Below are 18,757 nucleotides of genomic sequence, written 5' to 3'. Positions count from 1 at the left end.
CCCCAGCCGGACTCCGCTGCGTTGCGCGAAGAAAGGTGCGGTGGCTCGTCCGAGAGCTGCCGAGGCGCCGGGAACCCTAACCCTTCGCCCGCGACTAGCGGCGCGCGACCGAGAGCAGCCGCGCCATGGGCGGCGGTTGCTGGTTCGTGCGAATCCGCCGGAGCAGTGGGAGCTCGACGGTGCTGCGTGGCTTTCGCTGCGTGGCTTGTTGACGCGACGAAGGGAGTCGCAGCATCTTATCGCCGCGGAGGGAGTTGGAAGCAAGGCGCCGCGATCGGTGCGACCTGCCGGCGGCGGTCGGGCGGCGAATTTGCCGCTCCGGCGAGCGTCTCCGGGAGGAGTCTTCAAATCTTCGTCGTGTTGATTCGTGCAAACCTCGAATCGCAAGATAGAGACGAAAGATTATTTTATTGATTATTTAATTGATAAATTGATAGATATCATTAAAAATAATATTATTTAATGAAATAAAATATTTTGGGAAGATTCCCTAGATTTTAGGAATATTTAGATTATTTTCTATATCTATGAATATTTTAATATCCTAGATGATATAGATAAGAATAATTTAATAGTTTCCTACATATAATATATATCTAGAATCTATAATAAGATAGATATATATAAGATTACATTAAATAATATAATTTTATTTTCTTCCTAATCTTGAACTTGGAAATTATATGAATTTAATTTTTCATGTCTAATTAAGATTATAAATAATGTACTCTATTTTAGATATATCTTATAGTATGACATGAATAAGAATTAAATTCTAGATTAATAATTTCTAAACTAAGATATTAAAGATAATAAAAGATTTAATTATCCAGTCAATTAAATACCAACAGAATTTAATTAGTTTTAATCTGCCTTAAGGCTAAAGGATAATTAATTAAAACCATAACACAAATATCTAAGCGATAATTATGAACTAAAAGTTTATATATGGTCTCCATCGGTTGGACTGCCAAATTTTGTGAAGCTGATTTTCTAATATTATCGCCACCTACAGAGTAGGGACAATAATCCTACGAAAACAGTAAGTTCATAAGGGCGGACTTCTCAAATAATAAATGGAATGAACTAGAAAGTGGTTCCTAATATTATCGCCACCTACAGAGTAGGGACAATAATCCTAAGGAACTACGAGTTTCAGGGTTCAATTAGAATTTATGAGATAGCTTGGTTTTGTTATCAACACATGAACATTGTTATGGGAGTGTGTCGTAGAAATAAAATCCTGTAATGCTAAACTTGATGGTCGTGCTTAAGCAGCATTAGGCGTGTCGACCTCCAGAGGAGGAAGCTATTGATGCGTCGGTGTTGTGACCAGTAAATTGTCAAAATTTTAATGCATATTAACCTCCAGAGGAGGATACAATTTATTAATTTTCCTGTTGTAAGATTTTGAAAAGTTTTATGGTTAATCTACTCAATTTCCTTACATAAGTTTATGACAAATAGTAAAATCTTCTGTTTGCAGTGCAATAAACACCGTCAAGATGTCTTTTAATCCTCTTTCTGCCATTCTCAAAGAAAACAAACTCGAGGGCCAAAATTACATAGAATGGAAACAAAACTTGGATATCGTTCTCACAGCCGAAGAGTACAAATTTGTGCTTACTACTCCACGCCCAGCTGTGCCGGCAGCTAATGCCGCGCAAGCATTGCGAGATGCGCATAGATGGTGGCATAAGGCGAATGAGATGGCTAAGTGCTATATGTTGGCTTCTATGTCATCAGTACTCAAGCATCAGCATTCTGCCATGGAAACTGCCGCCGAGATCATGACGAATCTCGCAAATCCTTTTGGTACTCAGAATCGAACGGCTAAGTCTCAAGCCTTTCGGAGTATCATGACGAAGTCTATGAAGGAAGGCTCGTCTGTGAGGCAACACGTCCTCGAGATGATGAGCCACCTCAACCAAATTGAGGTTTTGGGAGGGACGATTGATCCCGAGTCCCAGGTAACAATAATCCTTCAAAGTCTTCCCCCTAGCTTCCAACAGTTCAAACTCAATTTCGAGATGAACAAGCGGAATTACACCTTGGCAGAGCTACTGACTGAACTTCAGTCGGCGGAGGACCTTATGGTTCAAGCTAAGGTAGCTATGCAGAGTTTGGCGCCTAATTCCTCTGGCTCTGAGCCTAGAAGAGGAAAGAAAAAGGCACCGAACCCAGTGGCAGCTAAGAATGCTAAGGGAAAGAAGAAACAGCGGGGTGACAAGAAGCCTACTGGAAAGTGCTTCAAATGTGGAGAAAAAGGTCATTGGAAGCCAGATTGTCCTAAGATGGGCAAGGCTACAGGTATGCACCATGCTCTAGTAGTCGAGTCATGTTTGGCTTCGACATCTACTCATACTTGGGTTATTGATACTGGAGCAACTGATCATATATGTTTTGATCCTGACTTAATCCAGGTGACAAGACAGTTACATGATCGTGAGATCGAAGTCCAGCTGGGCGACGCTACGAAAGTGGCGGCCGTTGCAGTAGGAGACATTTATTTACGTTTTTCTAGTGATAGATTTTGAAGAATGTTTTGCTGATACCTTCTTTTAGAAGAAATTTAATTTCAGTTTCTAAATTGTCTTTTAATGGATATTCGATTTCTTTTAATGACAATTGCGTTATTAAGAAAGATGGTTCTTATATCTGTCGTGGTATCATGGAAAACAATCTGTACACAATCACTTCTACACAATTCAATCAACGTAAATCAGAACTCAATGCTACATCGAAAATTTCTAAGAAAAGAAAAGAACCTTCAAGTTCAATGAATGAAACGTACTTATGGCACCTTAGACTTGGTCATGCCAACGAAAGAAGGATTCATGCGATGGTTGATCAAGATCTTATCAAAGGTCTTGAGAAGGAACCATTTTCGAAGTGTGAATCCTGTCTCGAAGGCAAGATGACTAAGAGACCATTTAGGTCAAAGGGGAATAGGGCCAAGGAAGTACTTGAGCTCATTCATACTGATGTGTGTGGACCAATGTCAACCGAGGCAAGGGGCGGTTTTCGATATTTCGTCACCTTTACAGATGACTACTCGAAAATCGGATACATCTATTTGATGCGCTACAAGTCTGAAACTTTTGACAAGTTCAAGGAGTTTAAGGCTAAAGTAGAGACGCATCATGGTAAGAGTATCAAATGCCTGCGATCTGATCGCGGAGGCGAATACCTAAGTGCCGAGTTTTTGGACTACTTATCAGTGGCGGGAATTCAATCCCAAACTACTGCGCGGGCACACCCCAGCAAAATGGCGTGGCTGAAAGAAGGAATAGGACCTTATTGAATATGGTCCGCTCGATGATGAGTTATGCACGGTTACCTATTTCGTTTTGGGGGCATGCTTTGCTTTCAACAAACTATCTCTTAGACAACTTACCTTCTAAATCAGTTCCTACTACCCCATATGAGTTGTGGAATGGGCGAAAGCCCAATCTGGAACATCTCAGAGTATGGGGGTGTCCGGCCCATGTATTGGAAAAGGATCCAACTAAGCTGGAATCTAGGACGGAGGTTTGTGTGTTTATAGGATACCCTAGAGGAACGAAAGCTTATGAATTCTATAGTCTCCGAGATCAGAAAGTAATTGTGAGCACTCATGCCACATTCTTAGAGGAAGACTTTGTAATGAATCATAAGTCCAGCAGTGAGATAGCTCTTGAAGAGCTGACTCAAGTCACAACTTCCATTAACCAAGAACAATTACCTAGTGTAACAACAATTCCAAAAATTTCAACTAATACTCCAGATATTGTAGTGCCGCGTCGCAGTGGGAGGGTCTCTCAAGAGCCCGAAAGATACATTGGTTTGGGAGAGTGTATGGATCACTCCTCGGACAGCAATATACTTGATCCCTGGAATCTTGCAGAGGCGCAGACAGATGTCGATCATTGCGAATGAGTGAAAGCAATGGAATCGGAACTACAATCAATGGTAGACAAAGACGTCTATGATTTGTCTGTCCTACCCGAAGGCTGTACTGCCATTGGGAGCAAATGTATATACAAACGTAAACGTGGACCCGATGGACGAGTTAAAGTCTTCAAGGCAAGACTAGTGGCTAAGGGGTATACCCAAAAGGAAGGCATCGATTACGATGAGACCTTCTCCCCAGTGGCCATGCTCAAATCGATCCGTATACTTTTGTCTATAGCAGCCTACATGGATTGGGAAGTATGGCAGATGGACGTTAAGACTGCGTTTTTAAACGGGAGTCTTGAGGAGACCATCTACATGGAACAACCCGAAGGCTATGTAGTAAAGAGCAAGGAACACATGGTTTGGAAGCTTAAGAAGACCATTTATGGTCTCAAGCAAGCATCTAGATCATGGAACCAGTGTTTCGATCAAACAGTTCAAAAGTTTGGATTCGAAAAATGCCCTAATGAAAGCTGTGTATAAGAAGGTTGAAAAAGGAAATGTTGTGTTCTTAGTTTTATATGTAGATGACATTCTTCTAATTGGAAACAATAAAAAGATGTTGTCATCAGTGCGAAACTGGTTGTCCAGCCAGTTCGAGATGAAAGATATGGTTGATGCGGGACATATTCTCGTATCAAGGTTCTTAGGAACCGTGCAAAGAGAATCTTGTGCTTATCCCAAGAATCTTACATCGACACAGTACTTAGACGCTTTAGCATGCAAGATGCCAAGAAAGGTTTCCTACCTTTTAGACATGGCATCCATTTATCTCAGGAGATGTGTCCTAAGACAACATCTGAGATAGAAGAGATGAGAAGAATACCATATGCCTCGGCAGTTGGTAGTCTCATGTATGCTATGCTTTGTACTAGACCTGATATTTGCTTTGCTGTTGGCATGGTAGCAAGATATCAATCAAATCCCGGCCAAGGACATTGGACTGCCGTAAAGAACATACTCAAGTACCTTAATTGGACTAAGGACTATGTTCTAGTTTACAATGCAGCCGAGCTCTGTCCTTTAGGATATACAGATTCAGACTTTCAAGCTGATGTAGATTCGAGAAAATCAACTTCCGGATATGTGTTTACCTTAGGAGGTGGAGCTGTAATTTGGAAGAGTGTAAAGCAGAAATGCATTGCAGACTCTACCATGGAAGCCGAGTATGTGGCCGCTTCGGAGGCTGCAAAAGAGGTTGTATGGCTTAAGAACTTCCTTCTGGACTTGGGAGTGGTTGCGAATATGCCCAAAAGCATCACCATTTATTGTGATAATTCTGGTACGGTGGCAAATTCGAGGGAACCACGGGCTCATAAGGCGAGCAAGCACATAGAGAGGAAGTATCATATCATTCGAGATATAGTGCAGAGAGGAGACATAAAAGTGGTCAAGATTGAGTCAGAAAACAACCTGGCAGATCCTTTCACGAAGGCATTAGCGGTAAAGCCGTTTGAAAGCCATGTTGAAGGAATGGGAGTTCGACTAATTCAAGACCTCAATCCGCTTTCAGTATAAGTGGGAGAATTAGATGTTAGCACATTTTGTATACTCGAAAGTGTTTTGAGTATAAGAGGGAGATTGTTAGAGTTTGTATACTAGAAATCACGTTTCGAGTAATTGAATACTGTAAAACTCTTATTTTTATTTTCCAATAAATAAAACAGATTATTTTGTCATAATGTTGTTATGTTTTACATTTAATGGATGTTAATGCATGTTTAAATGTATAAGTTAACTTAACAAAGTCTAAGTCTTTGTTTTAGTAGACCGGTTGTGGGCGTCGTCCACTTTAAGGTAACACGGTCAGTTCTAAACAAAGAAAAAGATGAATTTCACAACCTAGTTGGAATTTGACTAACCATCGAGAAAGGTTGCAATGTCAGTCCGCATATTTCTAAGCCTTACTGAAATAAGATGACATTGGTGTGGTATAGCACTGAACGGATCTAATAGCAAGACTTGTCCTTAGGCTATCTACTGAAAGGCGAGGTCTTGATAAATATTTGTTTCTTAATCAATGTAGGTTAGCATTGAGCATACGGTATTGATTATGCATTACTTTGACTTATCAAATGGTGCGGGTATTGGGTAGTGGTGATCAATATCTAGCGGTGCTAGGGTTGCTATTATATTGAATCGTGCGCGAGCTGAGTCTCGTTTGATAATGTCCTCAAGAGGAGCGCGAAACAAGGTTTTATTATTCGGAACCTAGCTAGTTGGAGTTTGATTACTCTATGAATAATAAATAAGCGTTTCATGCTAAGTCCACTCTTGGAATTAATAAGAAGTTAATTAATTAAGTCAATAGCAAATATTAATTAATGGACATTTTAATCTTAAGCGCGGGAAATGAAAGTTAAACGGAAACCCGGATTACTTGTAATTTCGAATTTGGATGGGGAGAGTTCAATATTACTTCTATAGTGGCTGCTTGTAATATTCCAATTATAACTTATATTAAATTGTGGGTTCAATTTAATTAGTAAAAAGTAAATTGGATGAGCCCATATCCAAAACCTTCCATAGATCCCTGTCTGGGCCCAAAAGGAACTTAATATAAATAGGAGAATAAAGGAGACAGAAATAACACAATTTTATTTCATAAAATTTTTGAAAATTTTCGGCCCCCTAGCTAAAGGAGATTTCGAATTCCACTCCTATTCCCAAAAGGATTTCTTCTGTCTTCTTTATTTAAGTCCTAGTATTCTAGTAAGATCAGCCCACACTGATATTGGAATACAGTTCGGGAACCAGAGAAAAGATTTGTGGTCTAGTATTCAAAGCATCACGTGGAGAAGGAGCTAGCCATCTTCAATTCTTTGGAGAATTAATTAGGTATTTTTCTGCTCCGTAGAAAAGCATGTTTTTGGTTTCAATATTCTTAAAGCATGATTAATTCAAGTTATGAGCATGATACATGTGATAATTACACGAATAGATTTTGTCTAAATAATCTGCTAAATAGATCTGATTATTATGTGATTTATTGGTGTGATTAATAATTGTAAAATTATGATAATCAAGTTCAACACCGCTTCCGCTGCCGGTTCCATCACATAGACTATCTTTAAAAAATATAAACATAAACATGACTAAACTATTGGATAAAACTCGTCAATTTTGTCTTGAGTTCTCAGTCTTCTTGTTTGTATCTTGAACGTCCTTAAAGGATTGATCTTCAATATCTTATCTGAATTATAAACTCTCTAAATGTGGTATTGCATTGAGTATTTATAAGGCTGAAAATCATCCTTCCTGGCTCGGACTTGGATATAACTGGAATGCAGATGATAAGATAACGGATGAAATTAGATATGTGTGACCTAGTCGGCAGACCGCTGAGCAGCTCTTGGTCTTCCGCTCACTCGCCGACGAACGGCTGAGTTCAACTGTAACAACCCGGGTTTCTAGGGTGTTATGAATACGGCGATCGCCACCTAGGCGGACTTAATTGCAACAAGAATGTAGGCTAGGGTTTCATTTAAAGAGATTTGACCAAAATAATTAATGAACTATTTAAGAAATAAGACAACGGCTTAAGCAAGAAAAAAATCAATCGTGGATATCTATCATAAATCATGCTCAAAAGTCAAGGGTTTAATATAAATCCAAAACGCATCATGTCTCAATATTCTAAATCAAAAGGGATAAGTTCAAACTCAACAAACGATTATAAGTTTCAGGTTTCAGCGGAAGCAACCAAGAGAAAAGTGAAGTCATGTATGAAGACACAACTACACTCGAAGTTTCAAGATCACCATATTATACAATTAAAATTTGCTCAACACAGCCAACCGCTCGTCGCCGCTCAACCTGCACATAGGGAAAACACATGCAGGGCTGAGTATTTTGAAATACCCAGTGGACTCATGCCAAAACATTTTATCAATTATGCCACCCTTACCACAGTGAACTCGAGTTTTTGCAGTTATCAAAGAAATATCATCGAGTATCACAAAAATAATTTCATAGACTGGCCAGTCAAACAAACTCCCCACTTTCTCAACAATCCATCAATCACAACATTTCCATAGTGCGACGAAAGTGTGGCCACACTTTTCACCCACGAGACCGGCCGACTAGCAAGGACGGCTCCCGATCCCAGCGTGTACACTAGCCTGGTAGGGTTTGCGGCCCTACTCAGACCCGAATTCGTTTATACATATCCATAGCCCTATAGCCCAATGGAGCGAACTCTCAAACTAGGCATCAGGCGCACAATATCATCAAAACAATCATAGGCATGGCATAACAGTTTAAAACCACCCTTATCTCTCCACTTTTATAAATTTGCAACATAACAGAGTTTAACAGTAAAGCCCACCTCGACTCCTTAGATCACAAGTACGCTCTTCCTCTTGCTATCACGCCGAGAGCGCGAGTTATCACCTTTAATTTATGCGTCTCACAAATAAGTCTCAACCGTTGATTCAAAAATCATGCATGTTCTCAACGTTTCCATTTTCCCATCAATTCGTTTTAATATCACCATTCAAAAATCAAGGTATGATTATCATATCACTTTTTATTCGCACTATAACTCTAGATCTATCATCAAAACATGTCACGCACGAGTGTTTTACCAACACACCACACGCACACACACGAATACACACACACACACGCATACCGATGAACACACACTTCACATTCATCAATTATTTCCCCTTTTCACTCAATCTATATGCATGAGGGTTCAAGAACACCGATTAATGGGCTAGATGAGAAAAGATAGATCAAAATACCTCTTCTTGATAAAAATAATTGGTAGAAACAAAGTAGGATCTTGGTTCTTCAATAATTCTTGAGGCTTCAACTGGAATTCTTCTCAAAAGATAAGAAATCTTGGAGAAAAGTAGAAGAAAAAATGAGAGAGAGTGGGAGAGAGGGGAGGCGTGAATTTGGAGAGTGAGGGAGGCGTGTGATTTGATTTCTAGGTTTAGGGTTTCTCATGTATTTATAGAGTGCAAAAATAATATCTTTAATTAAATAAATTAAAGATTTGAGAAGATATAGAGGAGGGAGTTGGCGTGATTTTTGGTGGAGAAATAAGGAGAGATTTCGAAATCTTAGGCTATTTAATTAGCCTATGATTTTATTTGGTATTTTACGGAGTAGAATAAAATATCACAGAGCAAGGTAAAAATAATAAATCCTCCAAATAAATAGGGAAAGTGGCGTGAATATTGATTCTCTCCCAAGGAATAAATTCCAAATATTAATTAAAATAGGATATGACAAGATCTCCTTGAGATATGGTAAGATTTGCTAGAATATTTTTATTTATTCATGGAAGAGAATAAATAAGGGATCAAATAATATAATAAAATAATCTCTTCTTCCATAAATAGGAGATTTTCGAAAATCTCCTTGGAATAACATAGGGGTCGAAAATTTCATAGAGGGAATAAGGAATAACCGGACTTTGGATTTAATTTGGATAAATATCCCAGGTGAATAATTAAATCCACGAAAAATAGAATTCCTAGGAGTGGTCGAAAATTCCAATTAAATAATGATGCTCCTATTTAATCTCACTCATCCCTTAGGAAAAATAATTCACCACAATATTATTTCGCCCCGCATCAAAATATACACATAATCACATCACAAAATCCACCATTCTAATTTCACCTCCACGTCACATTTTCAATGACCTTGACCATTCCACAGCCACGTCATATTTTCCACAATATTGACCATTCAATAGCCACGTTATATAATCAACAAGTTTGACTATTCAACTCAATCCCAACTCCAAATCGCAATTAGGTCACAAAGAATCATGAAATAAATCACTCATCATTTAATCCATATACTTCATAGTATTAAAAGCATTTAATGCAAAAATTTTATGACTCGTAAATTAGGGTTCGAAAAAGTGGGGTGTTATATCAACCTTGTTCAACTCGGTGAACCGTTAACTCTATCTGATCTAACTGTTGGTTTAGCTATGATCCTTGGTATGTTTTATACTTATCCTGCTTTCACCCTTTTTACTATGAAAATATTGTGTTGTCATCTGTCAATGTGGATCTGGAGGTTGAGTGGACTAAAAATGACCTTGGTATAAGAAAAGAATGAGAATTGTGGAAATTTAAATGGTTTGAATCCACACCCTTCCTCGCCAATATTGCACGAATCTATGTGGCATACCCTTAGCCTTTGTTGTATAAAGAAGAATTGGAAGAGAAATAGAAGAAAATGTGATAAGAAACATGTGGATGAATTGAGATGATATGAACAACTAGAAAAAATTGGTTGAATTGTTGGCAAAATAAAATTTTTAATAAAAATTAATAACAATTAGTGATTAAATAAATAATCGTAAAGAATGCGATTGCATACTGCACATGTCGTACAAGCACTTGCATCATTGGTGTATGGGGCAAAAGTACAACACTCGTGCATGCGCTTTGGATCAAGTCTTGCACGACAAGTGTAGTCCGTGCTGAGGTGCGCTGCACAGCCGGTCCAACAAGATTTGTAATGAAAAAAGTTTATCCCTAATCAAAATTAGCGAAGGAGATAAGATTTGTCCCTTTCAATTTGTTGACACCTACATGGTTAACGTGATTATCATGCATTATGATATTGGTATTCATGATGCTTAAATATCTGAATTAAAAACCCCTAATTTTAGTATGCTAGTCACTATTATAACAAGCTATTAACATCTTTCACAATTTGATCTATTTCGCTCTCTATCCTTTTGGTTTGACTTCGCAAAACTATTTATTTATAGCTCATAAACAAAACATTTTTTAACATATTTTGCATGATTTTGAAGTGTTGACCATCAGATCATTACAAGAATTAAAACACTCCCAAATCAATCACGTTAAGTTTTGTTAATAAACTTTAGAATATTTTGTGTACTTAAAATAGAAATGCTGCTATTTGCTATGATTATATAATAAGCCAATAATATAGGCCGTTTTGTTTCCAATATGGGCAACTAAAGTTATGGCTATGGAGGCCCACATAAGTACGGGAAAAAGCCTTAGGGTGTCTCCGGTGGCGCCCCTCCCACTCGCCCCTCCACTAGCCCTTCCCACAAAAACTGCATGTCACGTCAGCACTAGCCCTTCCCATTCCACTGCCATATCACTAGCCCTTCCCACTGCACTAGCCCTTCCCACTAGCCATTCCCACAATTAAATTAATTCACAATTAAATTAAAATTCACAGAATTAAAATTCGACTCAAATACGAACGGGAAATACGAATATTTCATTAAAAAAAACATACATCATTCGAAAAAAAAAATTACATAGTAGATAGAAAAAAAAACAACCACATCAGTGTCCACCCCTCCGCGTCCAAACCGCTCAACCTCTCCATGAGGTACCCCCATGTTCACATTCCCGATGGCCACGCCGTGGCTTGGACCGGCACCCGTGTCATCTTCGCTGGTCCACTGAGTCAGTTCGTCCCCTTCACTTTCGACAATCATGTTGTGCAAAATGATACACGCGTACATGATGTCGCCGATGTTGGGAATATACCACTGCCGTGCCGGACCCCTCACCATCGCCCATCGACTCTGGAGCGCACCAAATGCGCACTCAACATCCTTGCGCGCTGCCTCCTGCCGGGTCGCAAAGTAGGACTTCTTTGGCCCGATCGCATGCTTGATCGTCTTCACAAAGATGGGCCAGTTTGGGTATATCCCATCCGCCAAATAGTATCCTGTGTTGTGCTGGTTGCCGTTGGCGACGAAACTGATGGCGGGACCAACGCCATTGTACTGATCGTTGAACAGGGGCGACGACTGGAGGACGTTGATGTCGTTGTTCGACCCGGCCACTCCAAAATAAGCATGCCATATCCATAGCCGGTAGTCAGCTACAGCTTCAAGGATCATCGTGAGATGCTTGGCTTTGAAGCCGGAAGTGTGTATCCCCTTCCAGGCGGCGGGACAGTTCCTCCACTCCCAATGCATACAATCGATGCTGCCCAACATCCCAGGGAACCCGTGCACCGACCCGTGCATATTAATCAGCCGCTGGCAGTCTTCGGGGCTCGGACGCCGAAGATACTGATCCCCGAATATCGCTCTAACGCCCGCGCAAAACTCCAACAGACACTCGACGGCTGAAGACTCCCCAATGTGGAGGTACTCGTCGAACATGTCGGCCGGGCCTCCGTACGCCAGTTGCCTGATTGCGGCCGTACACTTCTGTATTGGCGTGTGTCCGGGTTTGCCAGCCGCATCCTCCCTGATCCTGAAAAACTCGTACCTTCTCTCTAATGCACCAACGATATGCATAAACAGAGGACGATGCATCCTAAAATGTCGGCGGAATAAGGCATCCCCAAAACGCGGCTGCGGAGCAAAGTAATCCTCATACAACCGAATATGTGCAGCAATGTGGTCTCGGGGTACATGCCGTCGGCGATGGATCGGCCGAGGCACGGCCGCCGCCGCCTGCTACCGCCGCTGCTGCCTCTGCCGGATCCGTCGATCAATCGCCTCTTGCACAGCGAGATCCAATTCATCATCACTATATCCATCACTATCACTAGCGCCTCCGCCACTACCACCCGCACGACTACTCGCCATTATAGATAATTGAAAAAAGAGGTTAGAGAGAGAAACTTGTCAACACAAGTGGTGTGAATGAAATGATGTTGGAGGAGCCCTATTTATAGAGTTTTTTTTTAAAAAAAAAAATTAAAAAATTAAAAATTCCGGACGTCCGACCTTCGCCACAGTGGCGGACGTCCGGTCGGACGTCGACGCGAGGGGCGAGCCCTTCGCAGGGGCACTCGGGACGGGCGTGGGCGCCCTTCCCGCTCCCTACGGCGGACGTCCGGTCGGACGTCGCCGACGGGCGACCGGGAGGGGCGCCGGTGGAGATACCCTTAATAAAGTATATGTAACATTGTGCTCGTTTTACATCTGAATATCAAATGGGCTTAGGCTTATGAGAATTAGGGTATTTAGATATATTTAATTGATGGGATACATAGATTTATTTTTTTCAAAATTGGAATTTATTTAATGTCCTCGCGATGCACCCTATTCTTTTCGGGGCTACGAGAAAATTAGTATACATTGAAATTTCTCGAAAAATGGCGCAACAAGAGTTATTTACTATTTGGAGAAAATATAATTTACTCCCTCCATTACATAAAAAAGATCTATTTTTTTTTAGTTTGTCCCATCTAAAATAACTCATTATTAAAAAAAAACTCTTTAATCTCTACTTTATTTCTTTCTTTTACTTTATTCTCTTCTCCTACCATACAAAACTGCATAAAATCTCTTCCTAACACATAAAATTGCATAAAATCTAGTGTCGCCCAAACAACAAGTCATCTTTCTTTGGACGAATGGTGTATTTCACTAGAGGTTTACAACATTAAATTTGAGTAAATAATCAACTCACTAGAGCCATTTTAATAGGGTACTAACTAAATAGATATTCAAAACTAACATACAAATGCTTCATAAAATTTGGTGATAGTAAAAAATAGCTTTTGCTGATATATATTTTAATTTATAAATCTCTCTCCGTCTATTATTTAAGGCACGAATTTTGAGAAATTGTTTAACTTTGTGAAGAAAAGTAAAGGAAAAAAGTGAGCGGAACGTGAGAGCCATTTAAAGTACTCCCTCCGTCCTACAATAGATGGCACACTTGGGGATTGACACATGATTTTAAGTGAAGTTGTTTTGTGTTAGGTGGAGAGAGAAGATAGTATATTTATATTAATTTGAGAGAGAATTTTTTCTGAAAAAGAAAATGTGACATCTTTTATGGGACAAACTAAAAAGGAAAGTGTGACATCTATTGTGGGACGGAGGGAGTATTAGTATTATACTCACTCCGTCCATGAAAAATAGAGCACATTTGCCATTTTTGGTTATCCATGAAAAATAGAGCACATCTAAAAATGAAAAATTTTCAATAACTTCTCTATTACTTTTTTCCCTTCTTTCTTACTAATAATATGGACCACACATTCCATTAATACTAATTCTCTTTTACTTTTTTATTCTTCTGTCTTAATTTATCACATTCCATAAACCCCACAATGTGTCTTACTTTTCGTAGACAGAGAAAGTAATAAATTATAAGCGTAAAAAATTGATGAAATATGATATATACATACTAAAAATAAAATAAAGTAAATAATTTTATAAATTATGAACAATCTAAAATAACAAAATAAGTTTTTAAACTGGGGAAACAGATCTTTACATAAAACTATAGAAGTATTGATTCTATGGTGAACAATCCAATGATTAGGTTAAAAAAGTTAATGATGACATTGTTACGTCACCACGATCCCTTGCTACTAAGTATTCTGACTCCTGACTCGATTAATGGTAAACCAGTCCGTTCAACTGATTCACAAATTGATATTCCTTTCCGTTTCTTCGTAATTAAGTTATTTTTTCATTTTGAGAAGTTTTTTTTATAGTTGAGTCATTTTCATATATAATATTTTCTTCGTCCCGCTTAAGATGACACGTTTTCCTTTTTAGTTTGTCCCAACTAAGATGACACATTTCCTTTTTTGGTAACTTTCTCTCTCCAATTAATACACTCAATCATTTTTTCTCACTACTATTAAAATATCCATATTTTTTTATCTCTCTACTTTAATACTTACACCACTTTTTCTCTCTCCAATTAAACACTTTAATCAATAACTCTTAAAACCCCGTGCCGGCTAAGCAATGTATCATCTTAGCCGGGATGGAGGGAGTAACTTTTTTCTCTTTCTTACTTTATTCTCTCTACTTTATTCACTTTATACTTTATTTTCTCTACATTTTTCGCTCTCTTACTTTTTTATCTATTTATTTAACATACCAACAATCCTTTCTAAAACTCCATACCAAAAAGTTTCGTCTCAACTATGAAGAAGCGGATGAGTAGCTTTCACAGTTCATTTGTCGACTTGGTTTTCAAAATAATAAACATAATTCGTTATTTACATCATATCTCATTCAACCTATTTATATTATCATTCAACTTTACTTTATCAATTTCTATTAATTTATTTTATCATTATATTCAGAGAAATACTCCTCTCTGTTTCGCGAATAAAAGTCTTATTTCCATTTTAGTCTGTCCGCGAATAGGAGTTCCTGTAATACCCGCTTCTTTATTTATCCTTTCCATTGTTGATTAAGGTCGAACTAGAGAATTTTTCACACCCTTGACTCGGGTGTCATTCGGAACTCGTTACTCCTTTTCTTTTGATGGTTAATGTTGCTAGTTCGCGCAACAAAAGGGTAAAGAAATAATTGAATGAACTAAAACAAGCAAATGTATATTGTAAAATATCACGAATTTTTCGAATAGCAATTCTTATACAATAAACGAACAACTAATTTTCAAAATACTACAATACTTAGAACAAGGCTTCCAATAAAGGAAAGGAAGAAAGGGAAAGGTAAAATGTGCATGGAACAAATGGCATCGGGCCTCTTCCTCCGGGCCGAGAGTTCACGGCTGTAGCCGATCAGCCGTGGAGCCCGAAGCATCGATCCGCCCCGGGCAGCAGCTCGGCGGCCAGTCTCCTCCCAACCTACAAGTAGAAACTAGCGTTAGCTGCTATAGAACAAAAGAAAACTAAGGGAACTCCTACCATAAGGAAGGAGACAACACCTCTTTAGTTGGGAGACCAAAGACTTACCCAAAAAGGGCAGTCCAGCCTGCAATATGTCACGCCAATGCAGCACCTGTTTCTCACCAGCCACAACAAACAAGTATGAATTAATATCCATGTACTAAGTACTCAAATAAAGCCATCTCTCAAGTATATCCTACTGCAGAATCATAGTCAAAGGAGATCCTCTGTAGGATGGGAACAAAATAGTGTAACAACCCCAATTAATCCCCCATAGTACCTCAAGAATTCAGCCTATAAAAAGCCCACCCACACCACCTTTGAACACCCTCCTACACATCACAAAATTCAGCAAAACTCTAGTGAAAACCAAGAACAAGCAGTAGCCAGCTCGAGAGGGAGGAAAACCGAGACCAAAGGCAGATTTTCTCGAAGCAGCCGTGATACCGAGAGGTAAACACCTCCACCCCCTTTCTCCCAATCCAGTTTTTCATGTCATCATATAGAGGCACCACAAGTTAAGGACCACAACCAATATAACACAAGCACACCCTCTGCCCTTGTTTAGAACATCATGCTAGCTCAAGAACATAGAACCATGGTTATAGGAATCTCATAACAGTAGTAGCATTCTTAGAGCTTTAACACAAATGGAACAAGAGTACAATAGGCTGCCTTTATGCTCAAAATCAGTAGCACACACATGTAAAATTTCGTTTCAGGGAGCTAGTGTCCCTCCAAAATCAACTCAATAAAGCACAAAGCAAATCGAACACACCCCCCCCCCCAACTCGGCTGTTATTTGAAAAAAAAAATATACAGAGAAGAGCATAGCTTGGAGTAGAGAACTTATCTTCGGGGTGAGTCGGGGCTGTTCGGAGTCGTTGCAGAGACTACCGTGGCGGTTCGAGAGAGACTCGGCGAAGGACGGTGGCTGCCGTTTTCGTATGGGCAGCAGGGGCTGACCACGTGACGAAGGCAGCAACCGTGGCTGGAACTCCACGGCGAGCCTAAGCCCCTGAGGTGAAGACGGCAGCGGCGAATCGCCGGAGAAGAGGGAAAAGGCGGAGTTGGCTGGAGCCGGCGCCGAGCGACGCAGCAGGCGGCAGCCCTGCTCGTCGGGCAGCCGAGGATTTCTCCGAACTCGACGGAGAGAGAGAAACGCGGGAGCCCCCACCGACGGAGTTCCGAATTTATCGCCGAGGATGAGAGTGGCGGATGGCGACGAGTGGCGGCAGGTCTACTCGTCGGGCATCGGAGACGAGGTAGGAGGCGCCGTGCGCCGCCGGCGACGCGGAGGAGGTGCCAACTGGAGCAACAGCGGGCGTGAGGGGAAGGCGCCGCTGCTTCTCTATCCTTCCGCCTAGGGTTTTCAGTGTGTGTGTGTGTGTGTTTTTGATTTGGGGATTTTTGAATGAAGGAGAGAGAGAGACCGATGGATTAAGGAAAGGAGTATTGGGCCACTTTTTTTTTCTTATGTTTTGGGCCTTAGCAAATTGATTAATGTCTTGGGCCACTAATTTAATTAAAGTATGGACCAAGAATTTACTTAAATCATGGGCCTTTATATGTTATGGATTAATTAATAGTTCGCAAATTAATTCTACGAAGATAAGTCTAATTTTTCCGGAAATTAGCAAGAGTGCTCAAATGATTAATTTTAAGAAATTACGATACGCTAACGAGTATTTAGACCTCGAGCCAAATTTTTTAGTATGTTTAAATAAATGGCATGGGAGGTAGCACCCTCTAGTTAAGTGAATAATTTTACTAATTTAATTAAATCTACTGATTTAATTAATATTCAAAAATTCTAGGACTCTTCTAGAAAATTTAAAGGAAGAATAAAATGATCATCGCACTTAGGATGCATTCATGTCTAAGCTTAATGGATATCTCAAAAATCTAATTAAGTATCTTTTATTTCCTAAAGGGACGTCTTCGAACGTCATCTAAGACCGAGTTAAGGAAATTCCGGAAGGAGCTTTAGCTTTTGAGGTGGGCATTCTTTTAAAACGTATTTTTAGTATGAAAATGTGATTCTTTGCTCAAGTATGTTGTCATGCCATGTTTTGTTTTATGATTACCTATCTGCTTGGCTATGCCAACTCAAGTTAAATCGAATTCGGGTCCCAGTAGGGCCGCAAACCCTACTCGGACTAGTGTACACATAAGGGGACCGTGAGCTAACAAAAGGGGTTGGCCGGTCCAGTGACCGTCGTGGAATGTGGCCACATTCCCGGTTCACACAAGGTTCAGATATGGTATATCTATGTTACGTGATTGCGCAATCAAAATCTTTACTAAAGGAAAAGTATTTTAGTGACTCGGGTCTTTTAAGTAAAACCCCGTGATCACTCAACTGTGGTATTGACAATTAAAGATAGAACCATTTTTGGCAATGTGCCCACTGAGTATATCAAATACTCAGCCCTGCATGTTATTTTTTTCAAATGTGCAGGTTGAACGTGGACGAGCAGGCGAAGGTGTTGGGACAAGCATATTAAATAAGTAGTTAGGTAACCCAAAGTAGCATGTCTTCATACGTGCTATTTTGTCTTGGACTCTTCCGCTGCAAAACTTAGAATTATGTACTAGCAAGCTTTGAACTTAGTCTTGATACTCTGATCACGTTTTGATTATGTACCCATATGCCTTTGATACTTTTGATTTGAGTGATTTCATCTTTTTTTTTTTTGTTGTCCCTTGATGTTTGAGATTTGTTTAGTCACGAAATAGCTACGCTCACTAGCACTAGGGAGTTGTGGTCGTGACAGAGTGGTATCAGAGCAACTTCTTTCGCTCTGGACCCAAGAACCTTCCTTTCAAGCCTTAGTCTAGAATGATAGTACTAGGCTAGGATGTGACTTAAATGGGAAGTTAAAGGACCCAACACCTCGACTCGTCACGTTCAACCGCAGCAAAGGAGGTAAATACCTTTTGGTTCTTGAAAAAGTTTCAAAAAAAGAAAGGGATAATAATGTTTTAAGTCATGGAAAAACTATGCAATTTCTTTGAAGAAAATGTGTCTTTCATGAAATATTGTGAGTGCTTTTGAACACTAAGTGTAATGTGCTATGCATGACTAGCTATGTGATCTTTGGACTTATGGTGATAGTGTTAATAACTCACATCTGGGCCTATGCATGCAAACCTAGAACGCCTAAGGAGGTACATTAGGCTAGAGTATCTATGAACGAATAGTCGTGAATGATAACTCTTACAC

General features: G+C 39.8%; 1 long non-coding RNA gene across 1 annotated transcript; it reads right to left on the bottom strand.

Annotated features, from left to right (window-relative positions):
• Window positions 1–15,250: 15,250 nt before the first annotated feature.
• On the bottom strand, window positions 15,251–16,730 carry LOC148934234 (uncharacterized). The gene is made up of 2 exons (XR_016134337.1): window positions 15,570–16,730; window positions 15,251–15,489 (listed from the first exon to the last, which is right to left on the bottom strand). It is a non-coding gene; the product is annotated as an uncharacterized LOC148934234 (long non-coding RNA).
• Between the last annotated feature and the right edge of the window lie 2,027 nt (window positions 16,731–18,757).

This window comes from Salvia hispanica, chromosome 1 (genome assembly GCF_029641045.1).
Source record: "Salvia hispanica isolate PSC_SH4W2 chromosome 1, Shi_PSC_v1, whole genome shotgun sequence".
NCBI classification, from domain to species: domain Eukaryota; kingdom Viridiplantae; phylum Streptophyta; class Magnoliopsida; order Lamiales; family Lamiaceae; genus Salvia; species Salvia hispanica.
This window is presented reverse-complemented; position numbering and strand designations above follow the sequence as displayed.